Source organism: Balaenoptera musculus, chromosome 13 (assembly GCF_009873245.2).
Source record: "Balaenoptera musculus isolate JJ_BM4_2016_0621 chromosome 13, mBalMus1.pri.v3, whole genome shotgun sequence".
Lineage (NCBI taxonomy): Eukaryota > Metazoa > Chordata > Mammalia > Artiodactyla > Balaenopteridae > Balaenoptera > Balaenoptera musculus.
The window spans coordinates 70289995-70312984 of NC_045797.1; the positions used below are offsets into that span (position 1 = coordinate 70289995).

Here is a 22990-nt window from a genome sequence, read left to right on the forward strand (position 1 = left end):
TTGCCCTGCCTTTCCTGCATCTCACAAATTTTGGTAAGTTGTATTTTCATTTAGTTCATGATATTTTAAACCTTCTCTTGAGATTTCTTCTTTAACTCATATGTTATTTAGAAGTGTGTTGTTTAATGGCCATATAGTTTGAGATTTTTCCAGGTATCTTTCTGTTACTGATTTCTGGTTTAATTCCACTGTGATCTGGGAGCAGTCATAGCATGATTTCTATTCTTTTAAATTTATTAAGGTGTGTTTTATGACCCAGAATGTTCTCCTTCTTGGAGAATGCTCTAGTGATCTTGAGATGAAACCATTTACTTTGCAGAATCCTTAGCTGCTCCATTCAGGTTTTATAGCTACATTCTTTGGGAGTGATAGAGTGGAATATGCTTACCCCATCTTACCTGGAATTGGAACCCATCCTATATTTTGGAGTATTTCCTGTGGAAAGATTAGAAATGTAGTTACTTGTAATTTGCTATGTGGTATACTGCTTTATTTAAGGGTTGTACTAATTTATAATGCCACCAGCAGTACGTGAGATTAGTTTTGCCCCATAGTGGATACATTTTAAAGCTAACATTTTTTGTGTAGAAGTTATAGAGAGATAGCTGGGAAGTTCATCTGTAATAGAATAATATTGCCTTACACGGCTAGAAAAGTTTAAAATATAAGTACTTAAACATATACATATTAGTCTGAAGTTTTCCCTATAAAATTTGGATTTCTTCCTGTGTTTATTTGTCACCACACCCTCCCTTTACCAGCCTCCCTTTGTAACATGAGGTTTTTTTTGTTTGTTTTAAAATTTCCTTTGAAAGGTAGACAAAATGGAGATAAAGAAGACATGGCTGCTGTAAAGTGAAGGAAGGCTCCAAACTAATGTACTCTGGGGTGGGCTGGAGATCACATTTTCTTCTGAAACCTTTTGTGACTTTTTTCCATATAGAGACCAAGGGACATAGTATCGTTATAAATATTGTCAGTTTTAAAAAAAATCAGGTTCTTAGCTTTGTAAGCTAATGGAAGGAGTGGTTCTTTGGTGAGTGTCTTAGGTTGGCTTACGATAGGATCAATTTGCAAACACCAAATCTCAATGTCATATCATTGGAGATTCAATATATGGAACATTTAATTTAGTTAAATGTTTATTGAGGACTTACTGTATGCCAGGCATGTGGATGTAGCAGTGAACAAATCAGGAGAAAAGAAAAGATCCCTGTCTGTATGGAACTTAATTTGTGGATGGGGGTGGAAGACAGACAACATGGTAAATAAATAAATTATATGTTTTGTTAGAGGTAAGTGCTATGGGAAAAAAATTAAGCAAGATGGCTGGGGAATGCTGGGCGAGTTTGGAGTAGTTTGCAATTTTAATTGGGTATTCAGGCAAGGCCTCACTGAGAAGCTGACTTTTGACCAAACATTTGAAGGAGGTGAAGGAGCAAAACTTTGCAGATACTCAGGGAAAGAGCATTCTACACAGAGGGAGCAGTCAGTGAAAAGACTGAGGCAGGAGTGTGCCTGTCTTGGTCTAGGAACTGTGAGGAGGCCAGCGTAGCTGAAGTAAAGTGATTGAGGAAGAGAGATGTAGGCGATGAAATCAGGGAGGCAACATGTTTATTGCTAGGGCTAAACTCTGTTGCCTAGAATTCTTGGTAGATTTTCCTATCTTCTTGTTCCAATTTACTTTCCAGCTCCTCTCATACTGAATGTCCTGCCTAGATAACTCAAGGACTTCTGGAATGATTCTGGATTGGCACTGGCCTGTGGAAGGTAGTTTCCATGGGGTATCATCCTTCTCTGTTGCAGGAAATAGCCAAGGTTTCAACCAAAAAATTTGTAAAGTCCTTCAGAGGCTTTCAGAAAATTATGACATTTTTATATTAAGTTTTAACACAGCCATTATTCAGAATATATTAGCTTCCTGGTTTGTTCAGTGTTCTCTATGCTGTATTTCTACAGTAAATTACTTCTGTCTGTATTACGGCAACTAGGATCTATATGTCTGTTGGATCAAGTATTGTTGAAATTGTGTCTGACTTCCCTTCTGACGGGATAGCGGTTTTACTGTTAAAGTATTGAACACCTACCACATATATAGCAGAAGTAATGCTAGCTAACTGAAATCAAAACATGATAACAAATAGGACAAAAAAAGGAAAACAGGCTAATTTTACTAAGCACTTGTGTATGTAAATTGTAAATACAGCAATATAATAAAACAACACACCATGATTAATGAGGATTAATTATTCCAGGAACGCAAAGCTCCTTTGTTTTTAGGAAATTATCATCAAATTATTAGGTCAAAAATGAGAAAACTATATGTAGAGATGTCAAAAATGAGAAACTATATGTAAAGATGGGTACTTGCCCAGCTCCCTAGGCAAGGATTTTATTTTCTAGACTCCCTTGTATGTAGGTGGTGTCAAGTGACTATTTTTAAAGTGAAATGTCAGCATAAATAATGTGTGTCACTTCTGGGTCAAGGTATTTAAGAGCAGGGTGTGCCTACTGAATAGAAACCAGCTGCACTGAACAGTTAATAATTTAGTTCACAGCTGAATAACTGTTTATAACTGAATAATAACTTGTATTGTGTTAAGCTAATGAAATTTTGGGATTTGGTTATAGCACCTAGTGTTACCTAACAGGTATGAGCTATATGATTATCTCACGTGTCAAAAAAGCAGTTATTTAAATTCAATATCTGTTTAAAACCTTTCAATTAAAAGAAAGTGTTAAAACACATACATACCCGGGCAGGTAAGCTTAAGTAGAATTTCTTTCTCTATATGGGTGACTTAGATATAATTGACTCTTAAATTTATTTTCCTCCTAAAACAGTAGTCTTGGGAATAGTGGAAATAAACTCAGCATATTGCCCTTTTTAAAAAAAAATAATAATAAGACACAACAAAACTTCCATTACCTGACCACTTTTTTTTTTTTTGAGTTTGGGCAGAAAGATGCTTTTATAACATAAAGACTGTTTTAGCCTAACAGCCAGCATGATAATGGTGGTGAAACACTAGAGACAAACAGTGGAAAAATTAGAACTACGACAAGAAAACTTGCTATCACTACTTTTATTTAGCATTGTTTTAGAAGTTGTAGCTAGTGTAGTTAGGCATGAAAAATAAATGAGGTGTAAGGAAGAAAAAAAGTATTGCTGTTTGCAGATATTATGATTGCTTATTTAGAAATCCCAAAAGAATCAACTAAAAATCTGTTAGAGATTTACATAAGAGTTCAGAAAGGTGATTGTTAAGCAAATATATAAATAGAGTTCCTATATACCAATAATTAAAAATATTATGAAAAATATGTTTAGGAATATGTTGAATAAGAAATATACAGGGTCTAGGTGAAGAAAATAAAAATCCTGGGAAAGGATGGAAAAATTGAAGAGAGCCAGTTTGCACCTGGATTGGAAGAATCATTATGATAAAGATTTTAGTTCTTGTCAAGTAAATTTATAAATTTAAAGCAATTCCACTCTGACAAAACAAATCAAAAGTGCATTTGGGTTAGAATATATTTTTTTAAAGAAGTGTAGTGAGGCATAAATTATATTACTAGAGATTAACATGTATAGCAAAGATACAGTGATTAAAGCAAGATGGCAATGATGTGGAACTAGAAAAGACTAGTGAATAGTATAGATGTGAAAGCCCCAAGGCAGTCAGGTATATCTGAAAATTCAGTAAACAGGTAGTGTTGAAATCTAATCATCTTGAGAAAAAAACTTATATCCCTGCTTCATACCATACACTAAAACAAATTACAGAAGGGTTGACATTTATAGGGCTGTATAAATGTATATGTGTACAAGTAATGGGTGCATGTGGCAAAAATCCCCAGTACTTAAGGGTATACTTTTACCTCTCCAACTCTCTTTCCAGTGGAAAACACTGATAATGGTTTCTAAGATAAATGGCTAGAAAGTTCCTTCACATATGTATAACACCTCCCCCCCCAAATTGAGGAGTCAAATGGTATCTATAATTCTGCAACTTGCTTTTTTCGCTTAATAATGTCTGAATGTCTTTGCATATCTGCACATAGAGTGCTACATTGTTCTTTTTCCTCATAGTATTTCATTATGAAAAAATTAAAACACACAACAAATTTGAATGAATTTTACAGAGAATACCCACCATATACCCACCACCTGGGGATTCTACCACTAACATTTATTATCTATCCACATTGCTCTTTAAAAAAAATTGTGGTATAATACACATAACATAAAATTTACCATTTTGATCATGTTTAAGTGTACAGTGTTAAGTATATGCACATTGTTGTGCATAAACTCTAGAACTTTTTCATCTTGCAAAACTGAAACTCTACCATTAAACAGCTTCCCAACCCCCACTTCCCACAGTTCCTGACAGCCACTATTCTACTTCCAATTTCTTTGAATATCTCACCTCATATAAGTGAAATCATGCAATGTTTGTCTTTTTATGACTGACTTATTTCATTTAGCATAATGTCCTCAAGGTTCATCCATGTTGTAGCATGCGTCAGAATTTCCATTTTAAGATGAATAATTTCATCATAGGTGTATACCACATTTTAAAATCCATTCATCTGTCAATGGACTGTTGGTTTGTTTCTGCCTTTTGGCTATTTAATAATACTGCTGTGAACATGAGTGTACACAGATCTCTTTGAGATCCTGCTTTTGATTGTTTCAGATATATAACCAGAAGTGATATTGCTAGATCATATAATAATTCTATTTTTAATTTTTTGAGAGGAACCACCAAACTATTTTCCATAGCAGCTGCACCATTTTATGTTCCCATCAGCAATGCACAGGGTTCCAGTTTCTCTACATCCCTGCCAATAGTTGTTATTTCCTGTTTTGTGTTTTGTTTTGTTTTTTTTTTAATAGCACCCATCTTAGTGGGTGTGATGACATCTTATTGTGGTTTTGATTTGCATTTCCCTAATGATTAGTGATTATTTTTATATGATTCTTGGCCATTAGTGTGTCTTCTTTGGAGAAATGTCTTACTCAAGTCCTTTCCCCATTTTTTTTCTTTTTTCTTTTATTAATTTTTATTAGAGTATGGTTGCTTTACAATGTTGTGTTAGCCTGCACTACACAGCAAAATGAGTCAGCCATACACATACAGATATCCCCTCCCTTTTGGACTTCCCTCCCATTTAGGTTACTACAGTGCATTAGTTAGAGTTCCCTGTGCTACACAGTATGTTCCCATCAGTTGTCTATTTTATACATAGTATCAATAATGTCTGTGTGTCAATCCCAGTCTCCCAATTCCTCCCACCCTTTCCCCCTTGGTAGCCACGCATTTGTTCTCTATGTCTGTGTCTCCATTTCTGCTTTGCATATAAGATCATCTATACCATTTTTCTAGATTCCACATGTATGCGTTGTTATACGATACTTGTTTCTCTCTTTCTGACTTCACTTTGTATGACACTCTCTAAGTCCATCCACGTCTCTGCAAATGACCCTATTTCATTCCTTTTTATGGCTGAGTAATATTCCATTGTATATATGTACCGCATCTTCTTTATCCATTCCTCTGTTGATGTACATTTAGGTTGCTTCCATGTCCTGGCTATTGTAAATAGTGCTGCTATGAACATTGGGGTGCATGTGTTTTTTATTTATTTATTTTATTTTTGGCTGTGTTGGGTCTTCGTTGCTGCATGCAGGCTTTCTCTAGGTGTGGTGAGTGGGGACTACTCTTCGTTGTGGTACGAGGGCTTCTCATTGCGGTGGCTTCTCTTGTTGCGGAGCACAGGCTCTAGGCGCGCGGGTTTCAGTAGTTGTGGCACGTGGGCTCAGTAGTTGTGGTGCACGGGCTTAGTTGCTCTGCGGCATGTGGGATCTTTCTGGACCAGGGCTCGAACCCATGTCCCCTTCATTGGCAGGTGGATTCTTAACCACTGCGCCACCAGGGAAGCCCTCTAGTTCTCTTTTAAATAAAACATTGACTGTTTTGTCTCTGAATAAGTGCATTTCACTATGTGCAGACAAGAGTAAGAGACTAAAATAACTAGGAATGATTTATATATGTATACACACACATACATATACGTATATAAAATAAATTGCTGAAATTACCCTTTTTAAGTACCTAAGTTAATTGAGAAGGAAGGGTGTCATTGAAATGCTAGCAGACTTCCTGGATGAGGAGAGATTTTTATCTGAGCTTGGTTCTTTTGAGCAAGGATGTAGAAGTCCAGATTCTGTTCGACATATGGGAAACTCTGCAGTCCTAAGATAATTGCCTTGTCTTGGTAGCTTCAAGGCGATGCTTTGGCTAGTTTCTGGGAATATTTTGTCACATAGTTCTGTAGTTTACAAAGCTTAAATGAAAAATATCATGTGAAATTTTGTTGTTGTTTTTTTTGGCTACAGTATGGTTAAAAGCTTTTTGTGAGTAGTAGGCTAATCATTGCCAGTGTTCACCGTAATTTGCTTTACTGTTATGAACCCATGTGTATGGATTCAGAATATAGATTTGTCTTTTACTTCAGGAGTTCCTGGTCTTGATCTAGTAATGAGTTCTGTCTCAGGACTGTTTTGAAAGTGGTAGAAAACCTATCCCAAAGTAGTAGAAGGAAGAAAAGGGAATTTATTGGTTTATTGCTGAAAAATATGGAGCAAGAGCTTCAGGTATGCTTGCATTCAGTCTTTAAATAATCACATTGTCAAGATTTTGTTTCTCTCTCTCTCTTTCCCTCTCTCTCTCCTCTGTTTGTCTTGGGGATGTTAGAAAGCTGTTAGCATCAGTCTCACACTATTCAAGTTTAAGTCCAGTAGTTGCTGGGGCAAAAAAAAAGATGTCTTTTACCTGTTATTCTTCTCCTTTAGCCTTAGTTTGAGTGTTGTCCCCATTTCTAAACCTGTTACTGTGGTCAAGAGGTTGCTTTCACGCTTTATTGTTAGTGTTGGCTCCCACCATACAGATTGAGAATGGAGGAGGGGGGTGAATCTCCAAAAGAAAACCAGGGCCTTTTACCAGAAGAATGTTGAATGGTAGGTAAGTTGCTAAAAACACAAATCTACCTTAGTCTTCATGAGGTCTGTGGACTCGCAAAAACTCACCATAAAAATTATATTTTTTTTTCTGAGAAGAGTCTTCATAGCTCTCATCAGACTTTCAAAGGGGTCTGCGCCCATGAGAAAGGTTAAGTATTTTATGGGTCTGGGGAGAAAAGGGCATTTTAACTGAGGATAGGTATATTACTAAAGGTGTACATGAGAATCATTTTTGAAAGACTGGAATTGTATTAAACTTAATCCAGTGAAGATAGTATGTTGAGGATAGTAGAGTATAAATTTGGATGTTGAAGATGACTTTGTGTTCAGATATTTGTTGAAATCAATTAAATATGGTAAAAAAAATCAAGTAGTTTAAGAGAATAAGTGAAATACATTTACATGTAATAAATTGCTTCCTTTTTCATAATTTTACCTTTCATTTACTTCTTTAGTCTAGGTATTAGAGTTGTGCTTTCCTTCTTGGTCCAAGATTTTTTTGGCATAGGGATTAAAAACAATTTTAATGACTTTAGTTCTTTTTTTGTTTTGTTTTGTTTTTGGGGCTGCACCGTGAGGCTTGTGGGATCTTAGTTCTCCCACCAGGGATTGAACCTGGGCCCTGGCAGTGAAAGCGCTGGACTGCCAGGGAATTCCCTTATTTTAGCTTTTGTAATTTATGGTTTTATTGCATAAGAATCAGAACATGTTTGAACACTTCGTGGTTTTTGTAATTATTGAAGTGTCCTATTACATAGGCAATTTTCCTAACAATTCCATTAGTGATTGGGAGAAAAAGTGGACTTTTTTGAAGAGTTTGAAGTTCGATATATCTTTGAAATCACGCTTACTGGTTTTATTATTCGTATACTCCTATCTCTGTCTTGTAATCATAAATGAGAATGGTACTAGATAGAAAGTTGGGGTAAGAGATGCACCCTGACTTTAATTAGGATCTATGATTGCTATCCCAATTCCATTTTGTAGTGAATGGTTTAGCCCACTTCATTTTATTGGAAAAATTTTTCAGGGATGGCCTAATAACCCTAGAATTTGGAACCTACTTTTTAGCTTAGACATAGAATCCTTCTATTGAAATTCTTTTGTAGTAGTAACACATTATATTTATAGAGTGGTACTACCAGCCTTGGTTTCCTCCTCCTATTCCTTCTCCTTTGTTGGCTGAACCCTGTGTGAAATCTTGATCCTCCAATGTGGACAAGAGTTGGGCACATTAGAAATGTATATAAGCAAAGGAAAATTACATGTTTTGAGCTGATAGAAATGTTTTAAGGAAATGTCTCAATATGCAGTTCTTTTAATTTTTTTGTTAGGGATTAATTGTTTTTTTTTGTGAACTATGGACACTTTTAACTAATTTCCCCTTTTCTTTCCCCTTGATTATCTGGCTAGTAATGTGCCTTGTGGAAAGTTTAAAAACAAAAGTGTAAAGAAGCAGGAAAAAATTATCTTACAATTAATTCTGTCATATAGAGGCATATTCTTAGTCATTTCAGGGTCAAAGTTCCCTTTTGGAATTTAATGAAAGCTGTGAATCTTCTCTCCAGAAAAAGATACAGACAATAAATACTGTACATAACTCCAAAGGAGTTCATGGAATCCTGAAGCCAGCTGTGTATCCTATGGGCCTAGACTGTAAGTTAATAACTGATCTAAGGTAATACCATCAGCATTTTGACATTTATTTCTAATCCTTGTGTTCTTTTTCGTAACTGAAATCTTAACTGTGTAATCAGTTTTGCTTGTGGTTTTTGTATATCATAAGCGTTTCCTCATCACTGAAAACTCTGCTTACAGATATCTTTAATGACAACATAATATGTCATTGTTTTCAATTTAGAAATAATTTATTGGGTTCCTCTTATGTTTCAGGTATTGTCTAACTGGAAGGCCATAAAGATAAAAAGGCTTGTGGTTTCTGCTTTGCTCTTGAACTAAAGATCTCTTTATGAGGGGAGTTAAGTTGATTTACTTTATTATCTTAACATTGGGAATTTAGGTTGTTTATTTTTACAACTGTTAGAAATAGTACTACAGTGATCACCTTTGTGCCTAGCTGTCTTGTGTATTTCTGTTATTTTGCTTTTGTAGATTGCTAGAAGAAAAGTTGCTGGGTAAGAGGATGTCACTCTTTGAAAGACCCTTCAAGTTACATGTTCACTAAATTGCTTTCCAGAAAGTTGTGTTAGTTTACTTTCCCAGCTGTGTAGTGTGTAAGTGCCTGTCTTACTCAACCCTCGAAGGATTGAATATCACCAGTTTTGAAAATTTTTGCTGTTTTGTTAGATGACAGATAAACTTTCAGATATAGAAAGGAGCGGAGAGTTATGTCAGGTACAGAGAGCAGCATGTGGAGAGGTGGGACGTTGGCAGTGTGAGTGTTGCAGGACACTGGAAGACTCTGTTATAGTTTATTTCTTACACAGCTAGTGCTCCATATTAAACCCACTCTTGTTACCAACTTCTCAAGATAGAGGCTGGCAGCAGTCTCTAAAAATGACTTAATACAGGACGGTTAATGGAATAAGCTATAGTCTCTGCTACAGTGCCTGGTTCCAAGGCCATAGGTTCATCATTTCCCTCCAATTCTATGTATTCTAGATTTCCTTCACCCTTGGCCAGACTTCAGCTAATCTAGGTTGCTTGCCTGGTAGGGTGACCCAGACTATCGTTCCTGAAGGGACTGAGCCCCTGTTTGCCTTTCCCTCATCATGCCTTTGCCTTATGCTGCTGTTGCCTATTATTACCAGGCTTGGAAGCACTGAGAACCACCTAACTAGTACGGTTAGTTATCCCAACATTATAGTAACTCCTTTTTTTTTGCCTCCTGGTCCATCAGCATGAGGAGCCCAAAGTGACCAACAGTTGTTAACTTCAGATTCAGATTAAAAGCCCTCTGATTAAAAAATGTTTCCCCATGGGAATAAAGATCTCTAATTCTAGCAGAGCCTAAAGTTGCAGGAATGGGAAACGAGTTCTTTTATTTGCTCACTAGGGTTATAGGAACCAATCCTATTTCTATTCACACCTCTGTACTGTACTTTTAGGATGCATTTACTGTATTTTGGAGGCCATTCCAGTGTTCTCTCAGGCTTACTGCTTCTTGGTGATATAGTGTATGGTGAGATCAGTGCTCACTGCCCATTGTTAAATTTTGTTCATTGTAAAAAAAAGAGTCACTTGGTCTGAGGCAATGTTTGCCCCATGTTGGTAAACTAGGTACCTTTGGATAGTGTTGCTGGCTGAGGCACTGAAGGCAGGGAAGGCAAACTTATCAGAATGGTTGTCAGTGCCAGTAAGGGCAAATTGCTGCCCCTTCAGGGTGGAGGAGGTCCAGTGTAGTCAACTTGCCATCCAAATGCTTAGCTCATCTCTTTGAGGGATTGTAACAAATAGGGGGCTCAGAGTTTGCCTTTGCTGATGACAAGTTGTGGACACTCAGCAGCAACAGTAGCTAAGCTGCGTCAGTTTTGAGAGAAGAAGGCTATGCTGATGGGCTCATGCATAGCCTTTATCCTTGTCACCATGACTTCTTCATTTGTGGGCTTGTACATGTACGGGGTGGTTTAAGATAGGATCTGGAACATTTATTCAATAGCAACTCCACTCTCCCCAGCAGTTGGTTTAAAATTGCTAACTCCCTTGCTCTTCTGGACTGCCCTGTTGCTTTTTGAGCTCCCTTGGTGTAGGAGAAGTTCCTGAGGCAGGAAAGTGGAGAGACTTACGGAACCTTGAGATAGGCTACTATCAGCATGAGGTGGACACTGTGAGTGTTAAGTGGGAATTGCCTACAGCAACTGAGGCTGAGTTCATCCGTGGGCTGAGGAGTTGTGATACAGGGTACCAGTTATTTCTGCTGTATACTATACAAAAGAAGGGAAGCAGCCCCCCAGTCCATCATTAGAAGACTGATTGAATAAATTGTGGTATTTCCATATAATGGAATATTATGCAGCTGTAAAAAAAGCTTTTTATATAAACATAAGGACCTCCAAGATGTATTAAATGAAAAAGGTCATGTATTGAATATTGTATATGCCTTGCTGCCTTTTGTTTGCAAAAGTGAGAAAAAAAATATTTGTGTTTGTTTATGATTGCTTTAATGCTAGAAGGATACACAGGAAACTAATAAGTGTCTGAGGAGGGGATGGGCGAGAATGGGAAGGAGATGGGACATGGGAGAGGAGCTAGGGGAGAATGGGAACGGATGGAAGGTGAGGGGAATGAAACATTTTACTTTATGCCTTTTTTTTTTTTTTAAACATGTTACCTGGTTTTTTTGTTCATTTGTTTTGTAAGTGAAACCACCCTGATGAAATACTTATTATTAGGTTTGAATTTTATTTTCCACGTGACTCTATAAACTGAAACTTCTTTGAGCTAAACTAATCAAATAGATATTGAATGTTCCCATGCCTGGCAACTTGTCAGTCAGTTCTCAGCTTAAATGTTGCATGGTCATTGAGCCTGACTACTCAGTTGAATCCTCTCTCTTCACATTCACTGTCAAACTTGTCACCCTGTTTTATTTTGTTTATTGTACTTATCAGTATCAGAAAAAAAATTTTTTTGCTTACATATTTATCATCTGTTTCTACCACTAGAATACTAACTTCTTTAAAAGCAAAGACTTGCTGTATATTTTCCACCATTTCTTGGCATCCTATTTTTATTTTTGTTTGTTGGATACAATGGATGCAATATCTTTTACCCTAAGGATTTATTTATTTATTTAGCAAGCAGAGAACTTATATTCTTTCTTCTCCTCACTTCCCCTACCTACCGGCCCCCAACTCTCTTCACTGCCTCTGTTGTTTTGATCATTTAAGGTATTAAAACAGTCTGATTCTCAGATATGAGTAAGTTGAGTTTAATACAAATCATAATTTCCATCCTAACCCATTTTCCAATTTTTTTTCCCCTTAATTTGTGCTTCTCTTGCATTTCAGGGAGTGTGGTAAAATTTTCACTATTCCTACATTTTGTTTTAATTTCTTTAAATATCAACTTATTGAGGTATATGCCAGCTTTATTGAGGTATAATTTCCGTGTAATACAATACATACATTTTAAGCATACAGCTGACTTCTTTCTGACAAATGTATACATCCGTGTAACCACCACCTAATCAAGGTATAGAACATTTCTACTCATTTCCGTTTGTGGGTTTGACAAAGCTTGTTAGTTAATACATAAGTGTTTTATTATTTTGTAAGTTTCCTCTGTATTTGAAATATTGCATAATAGGAAGAGTTAAATCTTCTTTACCTTTGTTTCTTTATGTATCTTTTCAGTATTTCTTCTCTCATATTATAGTTGTCCATTTTTCCCTTCCCCTACTTGCTCTCTACCCTAGTTGTGAACTGCAGGGCTTGTTTCTTATTCATCTTTGTATCTCCAGTTTTTGGCACTTACAAAGCACTTAGTAAATGTTTGTTACAGTAAGAGTTAATTTTAGGAGTAGTATGGATGTATAACTGATTGACAGGCAGTATAGCTTAATGCTTAGGAGCAAAGAAGCTTGTCTTCCACCACTTATTAGCTGATGTGACCTTGGGCAAGTTACTTATTTTCTCTGTGCCTCAGTCTTCACATCTGAAGAAAATGCCATAATGGTTATCTACCTCATAGATTTATTGTAAAGATTAAATGAGTTAATATATGTAAAGTACTTAGAACAGTACCTGGCATTTAAATGCTAGATTAGTATTAACTTTTACTATTATTAATTCTTCAGAGTTTTGGGAGAATTAGGTGCTGAGAATTTTTTTTTGCTTGAACCAGGGAGTGTGCATAACATTGTTGGATAATCAGGTGAAAAGAATCTAAGCTAGCAGATCAGAATGACTTGATAGAGCTGTTCAGAATTGAAGGACCTTTAGGTAAAGCTATACCCCTGAGCTTACAAAGCCAGCCTCTGTAATCTCTGGATAGCCATAGCTACCTTTCTGTATAGATATGTATTTAAATAGTCTCAGTCCATTCTTACATTCAAGTTTCTGCCCCTGAATCTACAAACATATTTGCTTTTGCACTCACCTTTCAGCCTTCTTTTTTGTTAAATAAAGAAAAAAGAAAGAGGCATTTTTACTCTTGTCTAAAGCCAGTGTTGCTCCCTGTGTTCCTAATTCCACCAGGCAACCATCACATGTTTTAGACCTATCCTATGAGAGGCACTAAGGGGTGCTAGGTGAGCAAGACAGGTGGCCCCAGTCCTCGTGCAGCTTATGTACCAGTGGGCAAGACAGATGATTTAAAATGCAATTATAGTAAGTACAGTGTGATAAGCACTAGTGGGGTGTATGGAATTCTGCTGTAGGAGCATAATTATTTTTGGAAACCATGGGAGGATGAAAATGCCCAAGGAGAGTAGAAATTGAGACAAGAAGAGAATCTTGAGAAGGATTAACATTCAGAGATTGTGGAGAATGAAGAGTTGCTGGTGGAGAGGTAGGAGGGAAACAAGGAGAGTCTCGTGTCACAGAAGCTGAACCAGAGGAGTGCATCTCAGGACAGAGGTAGTTAGTGATCAACAGATACTGCTCAGCAGCCAGGTAAGGTCCTTTTCCCTCTTTCCTTTTCAGATATTTGGCTCTATCCGTATTCCGTACGTCTAAATTCCATGCTTCCTTATTATTATCTGTTCAGCTCCTGAACTCCTATTGTTTGTTTAGTGAGTTTGGTAGGTGAGGGATACTGCATCCTCTGAATTCATTTGTTTCCAAGTGTCAAATTATAAGTAGCACAAGTTTGGATAAAGAGAGATTTGTCAAACTCTGAATCTATTTGGCTCTGGTATTGGCATGGGGAGAGTCGGTATAGCTAGGGATACCTCTGTTTCCTTTTATCCTGGTTCAGTGAAACTTGTTAAGGTCCATTTGACAAAACAATTATTCTTTTATTCCATGTTTTCCTTCACTGTTCTGGGAAGAGTTGTTTTAACTCCTTGTTGCCACCTCTGGATCTCCCATTGAGTGCTGACCGCCCCCCCCCCCCCCCAATAAGCTTGATTTCTTCCCACCTGATTAAATGGAATCTGAACTTGTAAAGCTAAGAGCTGCTTGTTGCTAAATACAGTAGACCTTGAAGTTGCTATCTCAACCTCTGGCAGTTTTTGACATTGCTGATCACTTTATCCTTTTTAAAATGCTTTCGTCTTTTCGGAGGCACCATATTCCCTTTTTTCTTCTTATTCCTCCTTAGTTTGTTTGCTAGTTTTTCTTCTCTGACTTTTCAGCATTGACATATTTGTTCCGTAGCATAGTCTCATCACTTCTCATTCTGCATGTTTCCTGGGGGACCTCATTCACTACTGTGACATTAAATTAAAGCTTTTGGACAGTAAATAAGTCATATGACACTGATGTAAATCTGTAAAGATTACCGTGTTTATTTCTTAAGATTTATTTATTATTTATTTATTTATTTTTGGCTGCGTCGGGTCTTGGTTGCTGCACGCTGGCTCTTCGTTGTGGTGCGCGGGCTTCTCTCTAGTTGTGGAGTGTGGGTTTTCTCTCTCTAGTTGTGGCACTCAGGCTCCAGGGCGCGTGGGCTCTGTAGTTTGTGACACGCGGGCTCTAGTTGGGAAGCGAGAGCTCAGTAGTTGTGGCACGCAGGCTTAGTTGCCCCGCGGCATGTGGGATCTTAGTTCCCTGACCAAGGATCGAACCCGCGTCCCTGCATTGTAAGGCGGATTCTTTACCACTGGACCACCAGGGAAGTCCCAAGATTACCGTGTTTTTATATGTATATTTTAAATGTAAAATAAAATTTTCCAGACTACACAAAAGTCAGCTTCTACATATCTGTGTATATGAATGTAATGAACTCGTAAGTGCAGCAGTAATTAAAATACTGCTGTTATTTAGGCAAGAATCGAACCCAAATTTAGGAGCTGTTTACATTATTCTTGAATACTCAAAAAGTATAAGTTTTGTATCCTTTTCTTAGCTGGATGTAAGAATCTACAAGTAAAGAAATAGATGTAAAAAAAAAAAAAAAAGAAATAGATGTATTAGGTACACTTCAAAAAAACCAATTTATTTTATCATACTTTAATTCTGTGTAGTGTTGATTTTAATTCTTCTAAACAGTTATTCAGTTTGTCATAAAATAGTTCCTAAAAATTGTTTTGTAGATTAATGAACAATTCCAATGGAATGATTTTTTGTTTGATAAACACTGCCCTCCTGTGGTTAAAGTAAACTAAATGTTTTGTGAAACTACTGTAGTCTTTCCACTTAAATTAACTCGGGGTAAAATAATGTAGTGGTAATAGCTATACAGTACTAGTATTGTAATGGTAATGGAGTATCAGAAATATATGTGGCCGTTTTGTTTTCCTCTCCGTCTCTCCCTCTTGGGTTTCTCTAGTGTGTCTCTGTACATTTTTTCTCACTGTTATGTACAATTTCTTATAATTAAAAGAGTTAATTGTAAATGGAAAGATGGAGGAATATTAAGCTATTGAAGGGAGGGAAACTGCCCTTAAACGTAGACATGCTAAAAGAAATCAAAAGAAAAGACCAGTGAGTTATAATACATGAAATTAATAAAAGCCTCCATGGAAAAAACAGTAATGAAAAGATGAAGAATAAAAGGGAAAAAGTATTTGCAGTAAATGTGACAGTAAAAGTTTTAATATATTTAATAATTTAATATGAAAACTAGAGCTCATACAAGTGGTATATACACAAGCAGACAGTGGTTATGAATAACCAGTTTACAAGTGAGGAAATACAGTAACTAAAGCACAAAAATATATTAAAATTCATAATGGTATTCCATAAAATGGTATTCATAATATTCCTAATGGTGTGTCAGATAAACAAACAAAAAAGCCCCATTCACCTTTGGAGTATACCAGAAAAACTAGCTAATTATTCTGATAATTAATAAATAGGACAGAATCAAGCACTTATCCTGCTTTTTTCTATATGAGTTGTATGTACTTCAGATAACCAACTAGTAGATGGAGGAAAGCATTTATTTTTAGAAGGATTCTAGCTTATAAATGAAGAAGGAAAGATAGGCTATCACCATTTTTCAACACCTAAATAATGAGTCTGAATAGTGGCTACTAATCAGTGGTTAGTAAAGCAATTAGGTTGGAATGCTGATGGGAAGCTTTGTAATGGGTGGATCAGGAGGACATCTGTCCCCCTGATTCATCTTGACATCTCAAAAAAGAGACCACAGATATTTTGTGTGTTCTCATGTGGGGGGGGTGGGGGGAGGGAGATGGGAAGTAAACAACACTGTCTATGAAGTTCTTTTGGTAAAATAAAATCTGAATCTGAGCAGCCCTCTAGGTAATTCTAATTTTCAGGAAATATGAGGGACAGAGTACCATACAATTAGCAAAATACAGAATGTGGGAAACTATAGTACAGTTTTCTTGGTTTCTTCAGTAAATAACTTGGAAGAAAAAAAGGAGAAATCCATAGATTAACAGAGACTTTAAGACATGTGTTAACCAAATGTGGTAGGTATGGGTCTTCTTTGGATACTGATTTGAACAAACTAACTGTTAAAAGTGTTTTTTCCCCCATGAAAGTTGAGGACATTGTGTAAATAATTTGATAATAAAGGAACTATAGTTACATTCTGAGGTATAAAATGATATTTTTATTTTTAAAAAAATGAGTCCTTACCCTTTTTTAGAGATCTGTACTAAAGTATTTATGAATGAAATGTTTGAGAATTGCTTCAGGATAATCCACTTTGTAGAGGTAGAGTGCCTGGAGGGTATAGATGAAACAAGGTAAGCCATGTGTCGACAGTTGTTGATTGCGGTGTTCCCAATAATTTTTTTTTTTCAGAACAATTTTTTATAAAAATTTTTTGGCCACACCTCAAGGCCTGTGGGATCTTAGTTCCCCGACCAGGGGTCGAACCCGCACTGCCTGCAGTGGAAGTGCAGACTCTTAACCACGAAATCTCCAGGGAAGTCCCTCTCTACTTTTGTATATGTTTTAAAATGTTCATACTAAAAAGTTAAAAAGTAGAATACTTAAGTCTTTAATTGAAAAACATTTCTCTTTCTCTCCCGAACTATAAATGATTTATAGTTTTAAATATTGAGAAAATTTAGCATAAATAATTTTCTAGATTAAAATTAATTTCAAATGCCTAGTATGTAAAGGTACTAGTCATAAACTTTTTTTTTTTTTTTAAGGAAAGTAAACATCCCTTAAGCAGTTTTAACTAACTGGTTTCTTCTATTTTATTTCTTGAAAAAACAGTATACCTAGAAAATCAATGAAATTAATTTTCATTAAAAAGGCACACAGAGGGGCTTCCCTGGTGGCGCAGTGGTTGAGAATCTGCCTGCGAATGCAGGGGACACGGGTTCAAGCCCTGGTCTGGGAAGATCCCACATGCCGCGGAGCAACTAGGCCCGTGAGCCACAACTACTGAGCCTGCGCGTCTGGAGCCCGTGCTCCGCAACAAGAGAGGCCGCAATAGTGAGAGGCCCGCGCACAGCGATGAAGAGTGGCCCCCACTTGCCACAACTAGAGAAAGCCCTCGCACAGAAATGAAGACCCAACACAGCCAAAAATAAATAAATTAATTAATTAAAATAAATAAAAATAAAGGAATTCCTTTAAAAAAAAAAAAAAAAGGCACACAGAAATTTTAGGTCTCTATTTCCAATAGCTTAATGTCCTATGTCAGCATACTTATATATTTTTATATAAATAGTAAAATTCAACCATATTAAAATAAAGTACTTCCTTGCTCTAGATAATAAATCAGGAAATATTTTTATTATTACCATTACCATGGATAATATAAATGTTTTAAATTCTAAATAGAGTTCATTCTGATAGTGGATTAATAGTTACCTTTCAATTAAGATTTGATATGCCAGAGAAATTTTTATTAATTTCCATTTCGTAGCTTCTTGGACAGAAAGCCAACAGCTCAGATGAACAGTAGGGCAGCCACATTCCCCAGTTTGCTCATCACCACTTTCTGGTAGAGTTGGGATTTGAACTCTGATATTCTGCCTCATTATGATTAATTAATCAAAATATTTTTGCATATGAATGTAAGTGCCTTATTCTGTGATATTTTATGCTTGTTTTTCTTGCAGAATAGCTTAATATCTAGTCTTTATATTTGGATATCTGTAATGTAAATAAGATTTAAAGAACATATAAGTGACTTTATAGGGACTGCAGTCTTGGCATTTAACTTAAAACTGTTTCATATTTTCGTAAATTTTAGTTTTTGTCTAATGTTTAGTATTATTGGCAGTATAGGGCATTGTTAACTACTTGTGAAGAAAATAGTGGAAAAATCAAAGGGGCAGCCAGAGAAAAGCATGCTGTCTTTTGTATTTTTCATCCCGCTTAAGAACACTGGTGAAATTTTAGATCAGGATATCAAATGTGAACTGGAAAAGATTTTTGTCATATAATTTATTAGTAATAACAAAAGCTACCATTTATGTCACTTGTGCTAAGTTAAGAATACTGCAGAATGTTTTACTTAATGTTCCTATCTATGAGGGTGTTACTACCCTCATTATACAGATGAAGGATTAAGATCGAGAGCTTTTAGTCATCAGTATTATGTCTTAGAGCTATTAGATGCAGGCTATTTGAGCTCTATACACTTTGAAGCACTTTCATATTTTGCGTCAATTAAACTTTTTCCCCCCAACTGAAACCCCTTGATTATGTTAATAACATCCTTTACAGAGACCACCAAAACTGAGTCTTAGTCAATCCATTGTATGCTGGTATGGAGTATTTGTTATAAAAACTTGATATGTGACAGAAAATAAAGCAAATCCCACATTTGTAGTATTATGTAAATTCGTGTCATACATTTTAGTATTCAGGATTTCCTAATGATAGTAACAGAGTAAAATTTAATTGCCAGGTGGATGATTATATCAGTTTCCCTAGAAATCCCTTCTATTTTTTGATTAAGGCAAGCGTAACACCCACTGCACAAAGTGTTTTTCAGTATGGTTTACAAAAACCTCTGTATCTTCCCACTTTTTTTTTTTTTTTTAATATTTTTTAAAATTTATTTTATTAAAAAAAAATTTATTTTATTTATGGCTGTGTTGGGTCTTCGTTTCTGTGCGAGGGCTTTCTCTAGTTGTGGCAAGCGGGGGCCTCTCTTCATCGCGGTGCGCAGGCCTCTCACTATCGCGGCCTCTCTTGTTGCGGAGCACAGGCTCCAGACGCACAGGCTCAGTAATTGTGGCTCACGGACCCAGTTGCTCCGTGGCATGTGGGATCTTCCCAGACCAGGGCTCGAACCCGTGTGCCCTGCATTGGCAGGCAGATTCTCAACCACTGCGCCACCAGGGAAGACCCTTCCCACTTTTCTTAAGCAGAAGTTGTAGCAACAGAGTTCTTAGACTTAAGTGGCAGTATGTTTTCTTCCAGTAACCAAATGAGCTGTTTGAGGGAGAGTTCTGTGTTGGAAGTGAATCGGCCTGGAATAGCAACTAAATATAAAGCCTCACTTATACCCACACCAATGCTCTTTAAGTTTTTTTAAAATTAATTAATTAATTAATTTTTGGCTGCATTGGGTCTTCATTGCACGCGGGCTTTCTCTAGTTGTGGTGAGTGGGGGCTACTCTTCGTTGCGGTGCGCGGGCTTTTCATCGCGGTGGCTTCTCTTATTGCGGATCACGGGCTCTAGGCGTGCGGGCTTCAGTAGTTGTGGCATGTGGCTTCAGTAGTTGTGGTATGTGGCTTCAGTAGTTGTGGCTCGCAGGCCCAGTAGTTGTGGCGCACGGGCTTAGTTGCTCCGCGGCATGTGGGATCTTCCCAGACCAGGGCTCGAACCCATGTCCCCTGCAATGGCAGGCAAATTCTTAACCACTGCGCCACCAGGGAAGTCCCCACACCAATGCTTTTGATTCAGTTTTTTGCTTTTGTCTAATAGGTTGTGCATTTTCACTCTTTTAATTTATTGGTAGAAGTAAATTTTGTTTAGGTAGAGTTGTAATTTTATCTGATAAATCATTGAATATACTACTTTCTGTAATGGAAATAAAAGGAATGTATTTCTGATGTTCAAACAGATCTCTGATTTTTTGTGTGTGTGATGTAGCTATTAAATTTTATAATTTTATTTTTTAATCTGATTTTTATTTAGATCAGATAGCTTATTTCAAAAAAGAGGAAATATTAAAGTCTAAAACATAGGACAAGTTCAACCTCATTAGTAGCTAAAATTAAAAAATTTTTATATATTTTTTCAAATAATTACCAAGGATTTAAAAAGTGATATGAATGTTGGTTAATGGTTAACAGTAGTGAAACTCCTGTACACATGGTGGAAAGCAATTTGGCAATATTATATATTAAAATAACTTTATACAGCAGTTCCACTTGTTAGAAGACTTTGAAAATAGAAGCACTTAGTGGCATTTGTTACAATTAAAGAAAAAAAAAGGAGACAATAGCACACATTTATTGAGAATTTTATATATCCTCAAATTCTGAGCTAAACAGCTCAAAATAAAATATTCTCTTTGTCTCCCATGGCCACTCCATGAGTTATAGATATTTTTCTTGTTTTGATTTTACTGATGAAACTAAGGCCCAGAGATTAACTTTCTAAGGTCACAGAGCTTTAAATTTTAGAGTCAGGTATAAAATTAAGATCTGTCTCACTCTAAACATGTGTTGGTAACCATCGGGAAAGAGTGCCTCTTTAAGCAGTCTAAGTGTGCAACAGTAGGAAATGGATTAAGTGATTTACTGTGTATATGTATGTGTGCGGGTGTATATATATGTGTGTATGTATGTATATATATCAATCAGTGGAGTATCATGCTGCTATGAAATATATCAATAATAAATGTTGCAAGATTTGCAAAAAGGGCTTTTTTTTTTTTTAATTAGTTAATTTATTTATTTTTGGCTGTGTTGGGTCTTCGTTTCTGTGCAAGGGCTTTCTCCAGTTGTGGCGAGCGGGGGCCACTCTTCATCGCGGTGCGCAGGCCTCTCACCGTCGCAGCCTCTCTTGTTGCGGAACACAGGCTCCAGACGCGCAGGCTCAGTAGTTGTGGCTCACGGGCTTAGTCGCTTCGCGGCATGTGGGATCTTCCCATACCAGGGCTCGAACCCGTGTCCCCTGCATTGGCAGGCAGATTCTTAACCACTGCCACCAGGGAAGCCCTATGCTATTCTCCTGAGTCTTACTTTCCTTTCTGGTAAAATTATAACTAAACCTGCTCTGCTGTTTCTTGGATTGTTGTGAGGGGCATATGAAATAGAATGGCTACATGATGTTTGTAACTGTAAGGCAGTTGTATGTAGGAATTAAGAGAAAGATGTAAAATTTTTGTATGTATTATCTGGGCAGCACTATAGGAAGATATGTCTTTAATGTTTGGCGTGGGCTCGAGTTTTTCTTTGAAAGCCATATCAGTCTTTTGTGTTCTTTTTTGGCCATCTTTTATGTGTATATCTCTACGTAAGAACTTTTTTTATGTTACGTAAATTGGTACAGCATTATGGAAAACAGTTTGTAGGTTCCTCAAAAACTTAAAATTAGAACTACCATATGATCCAGCAGTCCTACTTCTGGGGATATATCCGAAGGAAATGAAATTACTGTCTTGGAGAGATATCTGCACCCTTGGTTCATTGCAGCATTTTTCACAGTAGCCAAGACATGGAAAAAACGTAAGTGTCCAACAACAGATGACTGGATAAAGAAAATTTATATATATATATGTAACAATATTATTCAGCCATAAAAAGAGGAAAATGCGCCATATGCAACAACTTAGATGAACCTTGAAGGCGTTCTGCTAAGTGAAATAAGTCAGACAGAGAGAGACAAATACTGCATGATCTCATTTATATATGGAATCCAAAGAAGTTAAACTCTTAGAAACAGAGTGTAGATTGATGGTTACCAGGAGTTGCGCGGTAGGAGAAATTGGGAGATGTTGGTCGAAGGGTACAAATGAGCAGTTATAAGATGAATATGTTCTGGGGATCTGATGCACAGCATGATGACTATAGTTAACAATACTGCATTATATACTTGAAATTTGCTTAGAGAGTAGATCTGAAATGTTCTCACCACATACACAGAAAAGGGTACCTGTGTGAGGCAATGAATGTGTTAATCAACCTTAATGTGGTAATCATTTAACAATATATATGTATATCAAAGCATCACGTTGTACACCTTAAACTTACATAGTGTTATTTGTCGGTTATATGTCAGTAAAGCTGGGGGAAAAATCTGGCTAAAGTAATAAAATATGTGTGTGTGTGTGTGTGTGTGTGTGTGTAGCGGTGGTGGTGCTTGTGAGTGTCTGAGTGTATTTTAGAGTGGTCAGGAATATCTCTGAAGAAGTGAAGTGAGGGAGAGAGTCCATGAATTTCTGGGGAATAACATTGCAAGAGGAGGGAGCAGGTACAGAGACCCTGAATTAGGAATGAATTGGTTATGTTTGAGAAAGGGCAAGAAGGTAATGTGAGAAAAGCGAGATGTAGAGTTTCATGTAGAATCTTTTAAACTGTATTGGGAATTCAGATTTTATTTTAATTTTAGTTAATTTTTTAAAAAGTGACAGGGAGCTTAAAAATCAGAGGAATATGTAATTTAAGCTTTAGGACGATCACTTAAGTGTCATGTGAATAGATTGGTGAGTCATATTAGGCATAACTTTGGCTGCCTATAACAGTTCCTTAAATGATTTGGAAGTTTATTTCTCTTTCATGCAACAGTCTGGAGGTGTAGTTAGTCCACCGTTCTTAGGGTGCATCCTTATCTGTATGGTTCAGAATGGCTTTGTCACCTCCTCCACTTTCAAAACAACAGGGTGGAGGAGGGGCCAAAGAGGGATGTGTCCCTGCCTTTTGAAAATCTGGGTTTTTGAAGTTATCACTCCCCCTCACATTCTGTTGTCCAGAACCTGCATTCCACACCAAGATTTGA

The 22990-nt window shown here is 36.7% G+C and overlaps 1 protein-coding gene across 5 annotated transcripts in view; it reads left to right on the top strand.

Moving 5' to 3' along the window:
- ASXL2 (ASXL transcriptional regulator 2) overlaps window positions 1–22990 on the top strand; it is a 130754-nt gene that overhangs the window by 17933 nt on the left and 89831 nt on the right. The window contains exon 1 of one of the 5 annotated variants that reach the window (XM_036872629.1): window positions 21705–21720. The exons of the other annotated variants lie outside the window; for them this stretch is intronic. The gene's annotated coding sequence lies outside the window, so the exon portion shown is untranslated. Of the gene's footprint in view, window positions 1–21704; window positions 21721–22990 lie in introns of those variants that run through there. 5 annotated transcript variants of the gene reach the window in all.